The following is a 14,426-nucleotide window of genomic DNA, read 5'->3' as shown; positions in this document are numbered from 1 at the left end:
TGCCCCTCATTTAACTTCCTACCTCCTTTATACTGATCGCTGTTGTCCTCTAACTTTCAGGAGATGTGCTTTAACTTCTAGGAATAACTGCAGTGCTGTGGGAGGCTGTCTGGTCAAAGTGTTCTTTAATTCTAATGGAAACAGAGTGGTTTGTAGGAGGAGGATTTTTTAGAACTGTTAAACATTTACAAGTCAGTAGCCCTTCCACTGTATTGGAGCCATGTGTGTCCTTGGTGATGCCATTCCCACTAAGCATTTATTTGACATCTGTCATTGCCTCTGATAGAAAGTGTCACCTTTAACTGAACACAAGGGGTTTTTTTCTGTTTTTCCCAGTGTTGGCTAAAAAATTGAATGATGCATGCTCTCAGTCTGAAAGCTTGGACTGTAGTGTGTGTTCATTGTTCCTAGTTGCGGTATTTTCTCCTAACTTCATTCAAATGTTTCTTCAGAGTTATCTTTTCTAAAATCATTGTCTGCCAAACCTACCCTGCAGGCCTAACTGTAAAATAACTAGTATGAGGAGTAAATGTTCAAGCTGCTGAGACTGAAGAAGGTAAAACAGGCTTAAATGTCCAAACTGGGTGCTGATTTACAGCCCCCCAGGCAGCTGTAGGCTTGTGCAGGATGTTAATTACTGTAGCATTTGGCAGTCTTGCTGTGAAAAAACATGTTTTGTTATCACTCCTCATTTCAGGTCTTTCAGCATTGGGCAGTGAAACATTTTATGTTATTTTTGCAGTGTATTGGAGATCAGACCAACACATTAATGAATCTTACAGCCTGCTGCTGGGCTGGCGGGACTAGCTTGAGCTTTGTGATTTATGATTTGATTTACATGGTCCATGATAACGCTTTATATTGTATTGATAAAACAAACATTTGTTTCTTCTACATTACCATTATGCACTTAAATATCGAGACATTATTGAATGCTTTCAGGTTTCCCCTCAGCGGCCCAACAAATCGAAAGTCTGATAGTGTAATGACTCAAAACATTTCGTTATGCCTCTTAATGCAGTTTAAAATGTCCACGGTAAGATACAATTGAAGGAATTATATTTTTAAACCTTTTTGGGCCCTGGGTCATACAGCTGGGCCACGCAGGCATACTGGCAGTGACAGCCATGTAGCTGCACCCAGAAGCTGGTGTCCCTCCACAGGGTCACTCTCTCTGGCCCAGAGCTTTCACCCACAGCTAACACTCAAGGCTTTTTCAGCTCTATTCCTGCTTTTTTATTTCCTAATTGCTCAACTAGATTTGCACGTACAAGGTGTGGTGTGTAAAATACCCACTAATCCTTTCAAGGATCTGTATGGAGAGCAGAAAATGAAGGGGTGAGCTCTGACTGCCCCTGCCCAGCTACACGGGGGTCTCCTCTCAGGCGCTGGGAGCACCCCCTCTCCCTCCTCCTCCTCTGCCTTTGGTGTCTGCAGGGCTGTTTCTCACACTTCTCCCCCTTATTCCTCACTCCCAGACAGTGTTTTGCCCTTTCTCTGAATATGTTTTCTGGAGGCAACCATCTTGGCTGAGGGGCCCAGCCGTGTCCTGCAGTGAGTCTGTTGGAACCAGCTGAGACCGGCTGGAACTGACTGGAACCGACTTGGGGCTGCCCCGGCCTCTCCTCACAGGGGCTGCCCCTGCAGTGCCCCACTGCCAGCGCTGGGGCACCTGTGCCCAGTACAAAAAAAGACAATACTGGCGAAGGAAGATGCCGTCACTTTGACCTGTAAGTAATATAAGTAATAGGACAGAAAAAATGTGTTGCTGAGCTCTCCTGACAACCTGAGCAGGCGGGAGCGACCGACCCCAGTGATCTTTTGCCATGTCACTGGCAGTAGGCTCTCTCTGACAGGGGTGACAGTTGGGTGCCTTACTGATATTAATGAACCAACAGTCTCATCAGCTTCAGTGAGAAAGAAAAAAATCAGTTTGGTCTGTTTGAGCTAACAAACCCTTGGGTTTTTTGGTACTGTTGTTTGGTTCAGCATCATGATTAAAAAACCCCAAAAACTGAAGTGTGCAGTTTTAGCAGTAAAAGCTCTACAGTAAATGTGCTTCAGAATGATAAAGGCCCTTTAAAACACTTTGAAGATTTCTCCTTCCCATATAGGATTGAATACTGTCTTTTTATACTGATGGATCTTGTACATCCAAAACCAAGATCTTGCACTAAACTATTAGTTTACTTTTGTCTGGAGTGAGACCTGAACTGTACTGGTATGTGGGATAGTGCCATGTTCTCTGCTGGAATATAAGGTTGGGGTTTTTGCCAACACTGGTATCTGGCTATTTAGCAGATCCTATTTAGCTTGTTCCTCCAGCAGCTCAGGAACAAGGACAGCAAATGGACAGCATGTCCAGGTAGTCTACAATGATAAGCTTAAAAAGAACTAGGAAAAGGTGAAATGTTATTACTGTAACTATGCCCGAAATATTTCCATAGTGTGCTCATTGGTGCAGAAGCGATTGCAAGAAATGTAGAATGCACTCAACAGTGGCTGGCACTGTTGTATCATTCCTGTAATTCTAAATCATCATTCCTGATGCTGTAATATTTAGGGATGGGTGAGCTGGTTAAGACCACATTAGTATTTAACCTAAACATTTGAGGTTTGAAATCTTTTGGTTAGCTTCCCAGCTCCACTCCCAGTTTTCATATGCTCCAGCACTTCCTTGTTGGGACAAATCCAGCAGGCGAAATATCAAAATACCATGAGAGAGGCTGTTCTCTGAAAGTTGGTGGCTCCATGCCAGTGACCTGTTAACCTAGCAGCCAGATGAGCCATGGTCATAGGTAATGCATCAGTACAATCCACAATGCACACCTTGTTTTACGGCTCTGCCTGCTTTTTCTACAGTGTGCAACAGTTGGGACTTAGAGATGGGGCTTAGAAAATTTTCCTGAAATCTCAAATAGCAAAATGTGTACTTTAAAGTAATAGGTGTGATATTATTATAGAAAAATCTAGAGCTGAAAACTAGAGAGAATGAAAGTTATCACCCAGAATGCAAATATATCTATATTTGTCAGAGGCAAACACTTGAGGTATCAAGAAAAGTATGTTTCATTCTTCGAAATGAATTACTTTTTATTAAAGACATATGATGGAAAATTTAAGCATTTTCTTAGCTGTTTTGGGGAGCTGGACCACTGATAGAACAAACCGAGGTGACTTAAAGATTGTTATCCAATAACTCCTGATAAAACAAATCCATAAATTAGCATTGGAACAAAGAGAATTCTCAGAAGAACAGTTTATTTTATAGGTTATAAAGCAGAACACCACTGAAGTACCTTGCTTAATCTGGTATTTAGAAAAGGTAAGTTAGAATAAACACTACTCATAACCACATACTTTATCACAAGTCATCTATATAGTTGTATGTCTATCTCTGTACACATGAATATATGGAGAACATCAAATGCTCAATAAAATTTTATATGGTTGTAAAGAACAAGTGATGAACTTGTCACAGTTTTGGTAATGCTTTGTTACTGCTTTTTTTCTTTCTTTCTTTCTCTCTCTTTTTTTTAATAGACATAATTTTTCCACTGTGTCAGTAAAAGGTGGCACCATGGAACTTTTGCTTAAACCTAATTAATTCCTTTGCTGTTGTCTTCAGGATTCTGAAAGTTTTGTGGGTTTTGCTTAGTAGAAAGTCTCTAGATCCTTCTGGTAAAGCTATGTGTCTTTTCATGCCTGATTTTGTGTGTGATATCACTGTTAATCAACTAGGTTGGGTGTAACAAAAGATCTGGGTAATTTGTAACGTCCACATTGCAGAGCAACAGCTCCCATTTCCTAACAGAGAGGTGAGGATGAGAAATTGTAGGATCTTACACCACTGTCATTAACTAAGAGCTGGAGAAGTTCCTGCAACACTTGAGAGAGGTGATTCACACTTGTCACTTGTGGTATTTTTTTCTCTTACTCTTGTCTCTAGGCTTGTCTGTTTTGTTAGAACTTCTGTCCGATTTGTTCTAAAATGTATGTATTGCTTTGCTAGAGAAGGCACTTTTATAAAAGTCATACTTTGTATGTGGGTGAAAGGTTTGTGATGTTCCTCAGTTCTGTCATTTAAATACTAGTAGTTATTGCTGCTCTATAGCAATGCAGGATCACGAATGATCACACTTCAGTTTTCCAGAGAACGGGATAGGAGCTGGGAGCGGAGTGTGTCTCCAAATGGAGTGATGAACAGGAGAGAAAAAATAGAGAAGATGAGGAAACATCCTTGTCTTCAGTACACCTCAGGGCAGAAAAGAGTGCTTTCTAAAAGTCAGAAGCTTGAAACCTGAAAAGCAAAAGTGTCCTAGTGTTTCCATTGCATATAGAAAGCAGAACTGGAAAATCATGGTCCTTTATCATATAGTCCAAGGCTGATATGTTCTAACCACACATGTCTAGAATTAAGCATCTAAATGCATGAATATGCAACAGATTTAAATTGAAGTTGCAAAATCATCACTTGCAAAAGTCAGTCATTTTGGAAAGAACATAAATGGAAGGTGTAGACGCTCAGCATTTTAGAAAAAAAAAAAGTAATTCTGGAGAGGTCTAACTTGGGTCCAAATTCCATCCTTGTTTTTTTACCCTGTCCTCACAAAAAATAGAGGTATCCTAGGGGTGGGGATGGTTATGATTACTTTCTACTTTTTTTCCCTGAAACTTCTTTCATAACTAGGAACTCATTATGTCTTCTGTTTACGCTTTCTGGTCCCTCTGAAACTAAATATCTAACTGGAGGCGAAAGCCAAAATGAAAACTGTCTTAATACTTGCTTATGTTTTCCTTTTATCTGTTCCTTCTGCCTTCATCTACTAAGTTTAGAAATCCTTAGATGAGGTCGTCTGTCAATTGTTATCCTTGTTCCCATTCTATAGGCCTCATATTTGATCTAAAGTTATTGCTCAGTTCATGAAAAAGCTTGTTGTTTGCTGTGAAAAAAAATAATAAATTGAACTTGTGGTTACAGGATTTTCATTACTTTCCAGGGGTGCATATTTGGAACAGATGTGAATGGGCAGTCAGCCAGGTCTTGTCACCTGAGACATGGCACATGGGCACTTTTTGGTACAAACTCTTTTTGAAATGTAAAATCATCCTGGCAGCAAACCAGGTTGACTCATGCTACAAAATGACCTTTTAAAAAGACTCTCGTCCATTACAAAACTATACCATTGTTGGAGGTTAATCCTGATAGGCAGCTAAGCACCACATAGCTACCCGCTCATACTCCCTCACTCCTCCTTCAGTGGGAGAAGGGTAGAGGAAAGGAAAAGCAAAAGCAAGAAAACTCATGGGTCAGGATAAAAATTGTTTAATAAGTAAAGGAGAATTGGAAGAAGAGAGAAAGAAAACAAAACAAGTGGTACAAAGGCAATAGCTCACCAACTATTAATAGCCCAGCCAGTTCCCCCCAAAAAGATAGCTGACCTACATACATCCTGCTCCTCTCTATTTTATTGCTGAGCATGATGTCGTCAGTTCAGGCCAGCTGTCCCAGCTGTGTCTCCTCCCAGCTTCTTGGGCATCCCCAGCCTACTTGCTGGTGGGGCAGCATGACAAACAGAGAAGGCCTTGATGCTGTTCAGAAATAGCCAAAACACTGGTGTGTTACCAACACTGTTGGGATCACAAATACAAGTCACAGCACCATATTAACTACGCTGAAGAAAATTAACTCCATCCCAGCAAGACCCAGGACAGTTGTTTTGCACATCTCTATGATCAGACCTAAAAATGTTTCCTTTGCTATTTACCTGAGAAATATGGAGCATGGGGGCATTTCAGGCCACTGCCCTTTTAACAGCATTTCTAATCTTTATTGAATCTGAAGACTGATATTTAATTTTTCTTCCCCTGGGTAAAATTGTATGAGGATTATAAATTTCTTGTGTATTTCCTGATGTGTTTCTTTTTTTCAGAAAAATGGTATGCTGCTACTGAAAAAAAAAAAAAATCACCATATTATAATATCTAACATACTTTGCATTGTTAATTAGGGTTAAGAGATCTTTCTTAGGCAGCAGTGTGCCAGTAATGTTTGATAATGGATTCCCATACTGAATATATCATTAATCAAGGTAGGATGCCTATGTCCTAGTGGTTTATGTGCTGCAGGGAAGGTGGATGACAGATTTGTTTTTTAAAAAAAGCTGTTAATTTTCTTTAAAGGTTTCTCAGTGTCTTCTTTTAGTTTTATAAAAATGAGAGGCTTTTACCTGATACCCCAGTGTAAATGGATTCTTTATACTTGATACAAAAGCATATTGAAAACCATGTCTTGCTGGAAACTGTAATACTTCATTTCCAAAATGCCCCGCCCTCTGTCTTCTTGTTCAAAAATCAGTTCAATAGACAACTTCTCTTGTTACAAAATAGCAAAGAATATCTCAAAACAGGATATTGAAATATATCCTAAGGTTGCTTTGGAATGTGGAGTTCCTGTTATTTGTAATCCAGTATACATTTATATATGATAATTCCTTCATAAATACTGTCAATAGAATTACCACACCCCCCAAAAAAACACCACCAAAACCCAAACCCCAAATAAAGACCCTTCTAGACCCCTGAAAAATCTATTTGTGCCTTAAACTTAATCTCTTTTTTTTTATTTAAGATACTGTGAGCTGTATATTTGTTGTTGATATGTCAAAATATGTCAGCGTTACTGCTTAATTTCAATATTGTTGTTTATTTAGTTTGTAGTACTATGCATTTTAATGTATGTATATATGTATGTTTTACCTTCCATTCATTTTTAACAGCACTTCATTATCTAATTATCCACTACCAATGTGTAATCTAAAAGCTTTTCATAGTTATCTGTATTTTATCTGTATTGCGCTGTAACATAAAATGAACAAGGAATCTGGTTTAAAAAAATTGATTTCATGCATCTGCACAGGTACATCTCACAGAGATAGAAATAGATTTGAAAGATTTTTGTTGATTGCATGTTAGATATAAATTTAGATTTTTTTTTTAAAAACCCCATAAAATCCAACAAAAACCACCTATGATAAAATCATAAGTCTGACAGAAATATTTACATTCCTTCATATAAGAATTCCAATAAAAAGAGTTTTTTATGCTAAGCAAGCATGGACAACCAGGAAGTAAAAGTGAGTGCATACTGAAGAGAATGTTTTCATTATTTAGGTTTTGGGAAATGTCAAGAGTAGGCAAACAATATAAGAAATGATAGGTATACTGAAAGTTTAAGCCTGGACTTTTAAGTTCCCTTAACTGTTCTCTTCCATTAACTAAATAGATAAGATATTAATTGTTTTGATGATTGTCTGTATGTAGTGAGCCCACATCTTCCTACATGATTGTATTCACAGTGTATAAAGAAACTTAGTCCTGAGACCTTTAAGTTTATTTAATTTTGAGTTATTTTTAAGTAAGACTTTCCAGAATGCAATTCCCAATTAATTATTAAGCTAATTGACTGGGAACATTCTCAACATTTTCACGTCAATCCTTCTGTCAGCTCATAACTCCTACAGTACATTAGCTGGAGTTTTATCTAACCTACTTTTCTTATCCAAAGGAAGAAGACTGACTCTTCATTTAATTCATCCCCATTCAACCACACTTTTCTTTTTAATCATACCTTTTCATTGTTCCATTGTGTCTGCTTAATAACTGTACTACTCCGTTTGCTTGATATTACATTGCTTCTTTTCTTAAACAAGTTAAGAAAAGGGAGGTGTCTTCAGTATTTTCTGCTTTCTTTTTCTAACCTTACCTCTTGCACCCATCAAAGTCACTGTGCACAGTTCATGATGTAGTTGTCTTCGCTGTTTACCGCCAGGTCTTCTTTTTTTATGTTTTTGTACCACTAAGCTATTTTTCCTTCTACTCCCACTGTGCCTTGAGGTACATATTCTTGAACTAAGCAGAGATATGTCTTCCTCTCTTTTTCCTCACATTTGTGTGGGACTTAGCCCATCTGCCATTAATTGCAATGGGGATTGCATGACTGAAAGTGCTGTAGAAATGCTGAGGTTAATGGCAATCAGGCTATAAGAAGATGCCTCTAGCCAAGCACGACATTATAAAAGACCAAGTTCCCTTTATGTAGCATGGTGAATAAGCATTAGCACAAACCAAACTTGTTTAACTCAGTTTAGCAACTGGAAAAACTTAGCACTTGGCAAATCAGCAGTTTGTCTCAGTACTCCAGTGCCAGGGCACTTGCACACCCAGGCCCCTTTCTTCTCAGACAGCATGTAGCTCCCCATCTAATCTTGGGGACCTTGTCTCCCTTCAGCGTGGTCCTGTTGGTCCCAAGTGCTTGCAGAGATTAATGGGAGTTGACCTGTTCAAGCTAAAACAGACTAGAACCCTCTGACTTAGACCTTTCCTGGTTGTATTTTTTGTTTGTTTGCCTTTTTCATGGTAGTCTGCAGCCTGAATGCCAGCCAAGTTGTAATTCAAATAAAAAGTTGACTTAAAAGTTCTGCCTGCCATAAATGCTATAGAGGTTTGCTGAAAATGACAAAGAAAAATAAATGCAAGGGCCTAGTGCATTACCTAATTCACAGTAAGTACCAATTTGTATGCAAGTTTATGTGGAAGAAGGCATAACTAGTGTTGAGCTAACAGTATGTGCGTATAAAATATTTTGCCTTAAAATTAGAGAAGGAGGCATGATCTTGCTAACTGCTAGGCTGAAGTTATTTTCCTTAGAAGTACAATTCATTAATTAATAATAATTAAATGCCATTGTGAGGTAGGGTTGTACAGGTTTGTAGACCGAACGGGACCTTGATGATCAACTCAACTAAATTTTACATATCATATAGTGAAGTGACAGCTTGCGCTGTGCAATGGTAACAGTCTGATGCTGCTGCCAAGATTTACGGTACATATGAGTATATTAGAATATCTATTTTTTCATACAAATTAAATAGGAGATAAAACGAATGGTAAATTTTGGCAACAAACCCAAAGCATTCATAACATAGCAAAGCATTCATTTGACAGAACCAGAGGCAATGAGCACACACTAAAATACAGGAGGATCCCTCTGAACATTAGGAAACACTTTTTTACTGTTAGGGTGACCAAGCACTGGCACAGTCTGCAGAGTCTCCATCCCTGGAGATATTCAAGAGCCATGGCCCTGGACTACCAGCTGTGGGTGGCCCTGCTTGAGCAGGGGGGTTGGACAAGATGACCTCCAGAGGTCCTGTCCAGCCTCAGCTGTTCTGTGGGCCTGTGATAAGGTATACATAGCTAATGGCAGCAGCACAGTCTACTGTTGTATATGCTACATATAGTCCTGGTGAGGTATATTGATGCATTCTTATTGCAAAGCATAACCTCTTTTGAGCAATGAAGGATTATTTAATCACATAGAGCAAATGTTAATTTACTTATCATTTAGAGAAGATATCCACACTGCTTTTATGAATTTATTTCTGAATAAATTTTCTTGTTTGGAAGCTTTTTCAGCTTTTCATGTATTTTAGTGGAGAGTAACTATATGATGGTTCAAGAAAAGAAATGCTTGAGTCTAAAATTTAACACTAAAGAAGGACATTGAGATATTCAGTTCATTATTGTGTAAGCTAGATGTAACACTGGAATTTGGATCCCTCTTGTATTAGCTTTGTCACGGCAATGTACATTTACCTCTACTACTAACATGGTGGCACCTTACACCTTAGGACCCTCTACTTGTCTTGTGCTTGTTGTGCATTATTATAACCTTTTGGAGTGTCAGCGGGATCAAGGAATGTTTGGCTTCTCCCCTGAACTGGAAAGCACAAAATCTGCTGAGTAAGATTACATGGATATTTTGTCTGAATTTGCATTTTCTGCTGGCATAGCGTTTGCCTACACTTAAACAGACATTGCAGGCAGTGGGCAAGACACGTGGATATACTAGTAATTAGCACACCGTTACAAAGTCATCGATGATATCTGGCTTCTGTGCTTCCATTAACTGCTTTGTGCACAGATAGCTGACTGAGTTCAAAGGATCAGTTATCCTTTGTGGAAGGGGACAGTATGGATGGCAGCAGCAGCAAACTTTCTTCATAATTGTTGGAGTACTAACATTCATTATATTAATGAAAAAAAATAATTTTCTGTTCTCTCAGAATAGGTCATTAAAAAGTATTCAGTATGGATTTTAGGGCACAGATCAGACATTACTAGAAGCAGCCAGTGAGTAGAGGTCAGATCAAATGCTAGATTCAAGGGGGAATAGGAAACGCTGTTTATAAATAGGAAGCAGAGAAAGTCCTTATGAGTATCCTATCCTCACAAGAGTGATCCCAACCTAGGGGTCGCCTCCAGAGGCTGGTTAATCAGCTCAATCTGGATGCTTCCAAAGTTAGCCTTTGGAAGAGTGTCTCTTTGCCAATGGAATACAGGAGAAATCCAGAGAAAGTAGCACCCTGTGCCATTACATTGTAGGTTGTAGCATAACACCTGACACCAATGTACTTTACATTTAATGTTTATAAGGTACTTCCTGTAGGACATACCATAATTTTGGTTTATTTTTTCCTGAAAACTTAATTTAAATGCAGAGAATAATGCTGCCATTTTCTTCCTACTCAGGCAACAAAACCCCTGGACTTTGTACCAAAATCTAATATTGTGTCATATCCCAGATGGGCATTAGGAGAAGTGTTTTAGTATTACTTGCTAATTCCCTTGTCTTAGTGTGTGCTGGTAGACAATGTTTAACTATTAGAATTCCTGTTTGAGCATTTATCTACTTTCCATTCATTTTGTAGAAATGCTGAATCAGGGTTTGGGTACACCTTAGTTGGAGAACTAAGAGTCCTGCCAGGGTAAATATGATAAGGTCAGTATTATTTTGAGTCAATGTGCAGGAGAAATGGGCTTTAATGGTTTAGTGTGAATCTAGACTATTTCAAATACCCTCATTGCTGATCTTCCAGTAATCCTTTTTTTTGTTTGCATTGTGCTATAGTGCTTTCTAAAGCAATCTAATTGCCAAATTCCTTCTCACTTTCCTTTAGTGACTCCACCAGGGTGTACAGGTTGGTTTTTCCTGACTTCATTATCACTGACTCTTTGAACTCTGTTAGCAATCCAGTCATCTGCTAGTTAAGGATCTAGAGTTTCAGCTGCGACAAACTTATTTTCATTAATTAGGTACTTGCAAATCACATTACAGCCCAATGTATACAGTGTATTCCCTTCAGTCTGTATCTGGATGAAAAAATACTTGAACTTTTGAGGCCACCTAGAACAGAAAATGGCTGTGTCAGCTGCTTGTCACGCATACAATGTAAACACACAGAGTGAAGCAGATTCCTTCATGAAATGTAAGAGTTATCAGGTTCTGCCCAGACACCAGCCAGACTATGACCAAATTTTCAAGCAATACTTCTTTTATCGTTCTTTTGGGTGAAGTATTTCAGCAGGTTTGTGCCCCAAGCCAAAAAAGATTTTGTAGGGTAGTCCCACCTGCTATTCACTGGGAAAACTTATATTTAAACTGTTTCCATGAAGTATGCCTGGTATGGGATCAGACTTTACAAGCTGAATGAGGGTTCTGCTGGATACATATGCAGTACAGTGCCTCAGTGTGTGCACCGGAAAAGGTTCAATGCTGGACTCTTTCCCTCTACACCTCATTTTTAAACTGTTAACTCTAAGCTCTCATGGTAGCAACACTACATCTGTACCTCAGGGGCCACTTTCAGGTGCCAGTAACCTCCTAAAAAGTAGCCTTTGTGTACATTCCTTATATAGAAGTTCTCAGGCCAGAAGTGATACGTCATGGAAGGTTCTTGATACTGTACTTCTAGATTGTCTACTCTATGAAAGTGTTAAAATGTTATGGAGACATTTTATAGAAAGTATAATCGTTCTTTTTGTGATAAGATGACTTAACAATGATGTATTAAGGATTTCCAACTTGTCTCTGACTTATTTGTCAATAAAGATAAGTGTCTTTTGACTTGAGAAATTGATGTATTTTAAAAATCAATTACAATAAAGCTTGTGATCCTTTACAGAGAACAGGCTTTCTAAATTATGAACTGAATCATAAAAGAATTGTGAGAACATATATTTTTATTCTTGGGAAAATACTTATTTACAGGGTGTCAGCATGATTTGCACAAAGGTTTCACCAATGGTTTCATCCAATCACAATAAAGTCATGGACTAAAAAAAAAATATGTCAAAATGGATCTTAAATTTTTTTCTTTGGAAACATTAGTTCCACTATGATTTTCTGCTAGTTTTGTACTGTTTGGTAGAGAATATTTTATTCCTGTTACAAAAAGGCTATTTTGCACAATGGTAGGAGATCTTCCCCATGTTCTGTTTATTTTACACTCCTTTTTTGGCTTTGATTTTCAGGGTGTGCTCCATGACATTATTTAGTATGTATATTGCTGTTGCATGTTTCATATTGGGAATACAATCAGCTAAGCAAATAAACATGTGAAATAATCTCTAGAACTGTATTCTAAATTGTGTAGCATTCTTGTCTGCACTTCCCAAGAAAACAGCATACCCTTTTCTCCTTTATGGTTTTCTTAAGCAGTTTTGTATTTGCTGTTTGTATTGTGGTTATTAATGCTAAAGCCCATGTCTCAAAGAGTACAGTAATGCTATGGTATCTGAAAAGCAGGCTATGAAGGTTTGTGTTTTCAAGTTTATTGCTTTATGTTTTTAATGTCTTTTGCATTTTCATTAATAAGAACTGCTACTTAACGCTGGGGGGCTGTGAAATCTATCCTACTGTGATAATTACAGAAATTAGGTTTCTTTGTTTCAAAATTAGCAGGTATTTTCAGTCTGGTGTCTCTCTGTATGTATCACTGGCAGGTTTTTTTGCATACCTTCATTATTATGCCTGCAAGCAGACATTGCCTGTTTGCAAAAATGTGAATTTCTTCTGAGTTGCTATTTTTTTAGTATAGTTTGAAGTTACTGTAAGCTCCAAGACTTCACAGTTATAGCATACTGCTGAAAGAATGGTATTATTCAAGTGCTGAACCTGTAGCTTAAATTCATACAGTCTGAAAGCCTTCTCTCATTCCAGGCAAAACATGGAGGTGGTATGACAGCCATTCAAACTTGGGTGGCCCTTAGGATTTCAGATTGTATTGTTTGGGCGAGTGCTGAATGTACTAGGGTGTATTCCAGAGGGCTCTGTGGCATAAAATTCTAAGTGTTAGAAAAATGCAATGGAAAATTGTAATGTAATAAGGTGCTCATATGTGTATCTGGGATTCTGCTTGTATACATCTGGAACTCTGCTCTCTGGAATAAACACAGCTGCATTTATTTGAATGTGTGAAACAGATTTATATACACAGGAGAATAAATCTTGTATTGCACACTCAATTACACTTGAGTACAAAATTTTAGTTGGCTGTGTATCACTGTTGTGAACTTTAGCTTTTTCTGTCTTTTCTTTTAATTACATGAGAATTACTTCAAAATTTGTCCTCTGATTTCACGTTCAGAATTTAAATAATAAAAATCTAGGTGATTTAGCTATATACCTCTCCAAACAATTGTTCTAGGCCACTGTCTTTATAAGATTGCAGAGACTAATGGCACTTATTCTTAGGTTTAGCCACTGCTGTGTATGAATGAAAATATTGCAATGGTAAAAATCAACTTGGGATCTAAATTTAAATAAAAAAAAAAGTTGTCATTTCAGTGTGATATGAATTTTAATCTGATCTGATTAGAACCGAGTTGCAGGTATTATACCTGCCTCTGTGCCTCCCCTTACTAGTCTTACAACTGTATTTCCAAGTATAAGCATTTATCTATTTACTCTTACTTTGAAATAACAGTGCAGTATCAGGATTAGCTCTGCATTAGGAGTGAGTATTAGGTGCTGTGAATGAGTTTTATCTGCACTTCCTTCAGCTCAGAACTCTTTGTTCTGAGGTCAACCAGGAAAGCAAAGGGCGAGTGCCCCTCCTTCCTCCCAGACAGAAACATGGAGACAGGATGAGTATCCCCACAGGGACAGAGTACAGATGTGGGTTTGCTGTCACTGCATAGGAAGCAGCTGGTGACAGTAGTTCTGTCAAGAACTTGTTAAAACTTGTTAAAACTCTCAAAACCATTTCATTTAATAAGGCACATGAAGAGGGAATACAAAGCAAAAACACCAGAGAACACATCTTCACATTTATTTTCTAGGAGACAGCCTGAATCACAACATTTCCTAAGTGTGGCTGTGGATCCACAATGAAAGATGAATAAATCGACATCATCCTTTAAATAGATTAACACTTCCTATACAAAACCCAGTGCTGCGTCCTGCCTGAAGACGGGCACATGTGCATTAGATCAGAGTGTCAATGTCTTGTGTAGTGGATGTAAAGGAAGTATGCTTCTTTTCCAAGAGCACTTCCTTTCCTTTCTTGGGTAATTAGTCTACA

This window comes from Falco peregrinus, chromosome 3 (genome assembly GCF_023634155.1).
Source record: "Falco peregrinus isolate bFalPer1 chromosome 3, bFalPer1.pri, whole genome shotgun sequence".
In the NCBI taxonomy this organism is placed as follows: domain Eukaryota; kingdom Metazoa; phylum Chordata; class Aves; order Falconiformes; family Falconidae; genus Falco; species Falco peregrinus.
The sequence above is the reverse complement of the archived record's forward strand: the minus strand, read 5'-3'. Positions refer to the sequence as shown.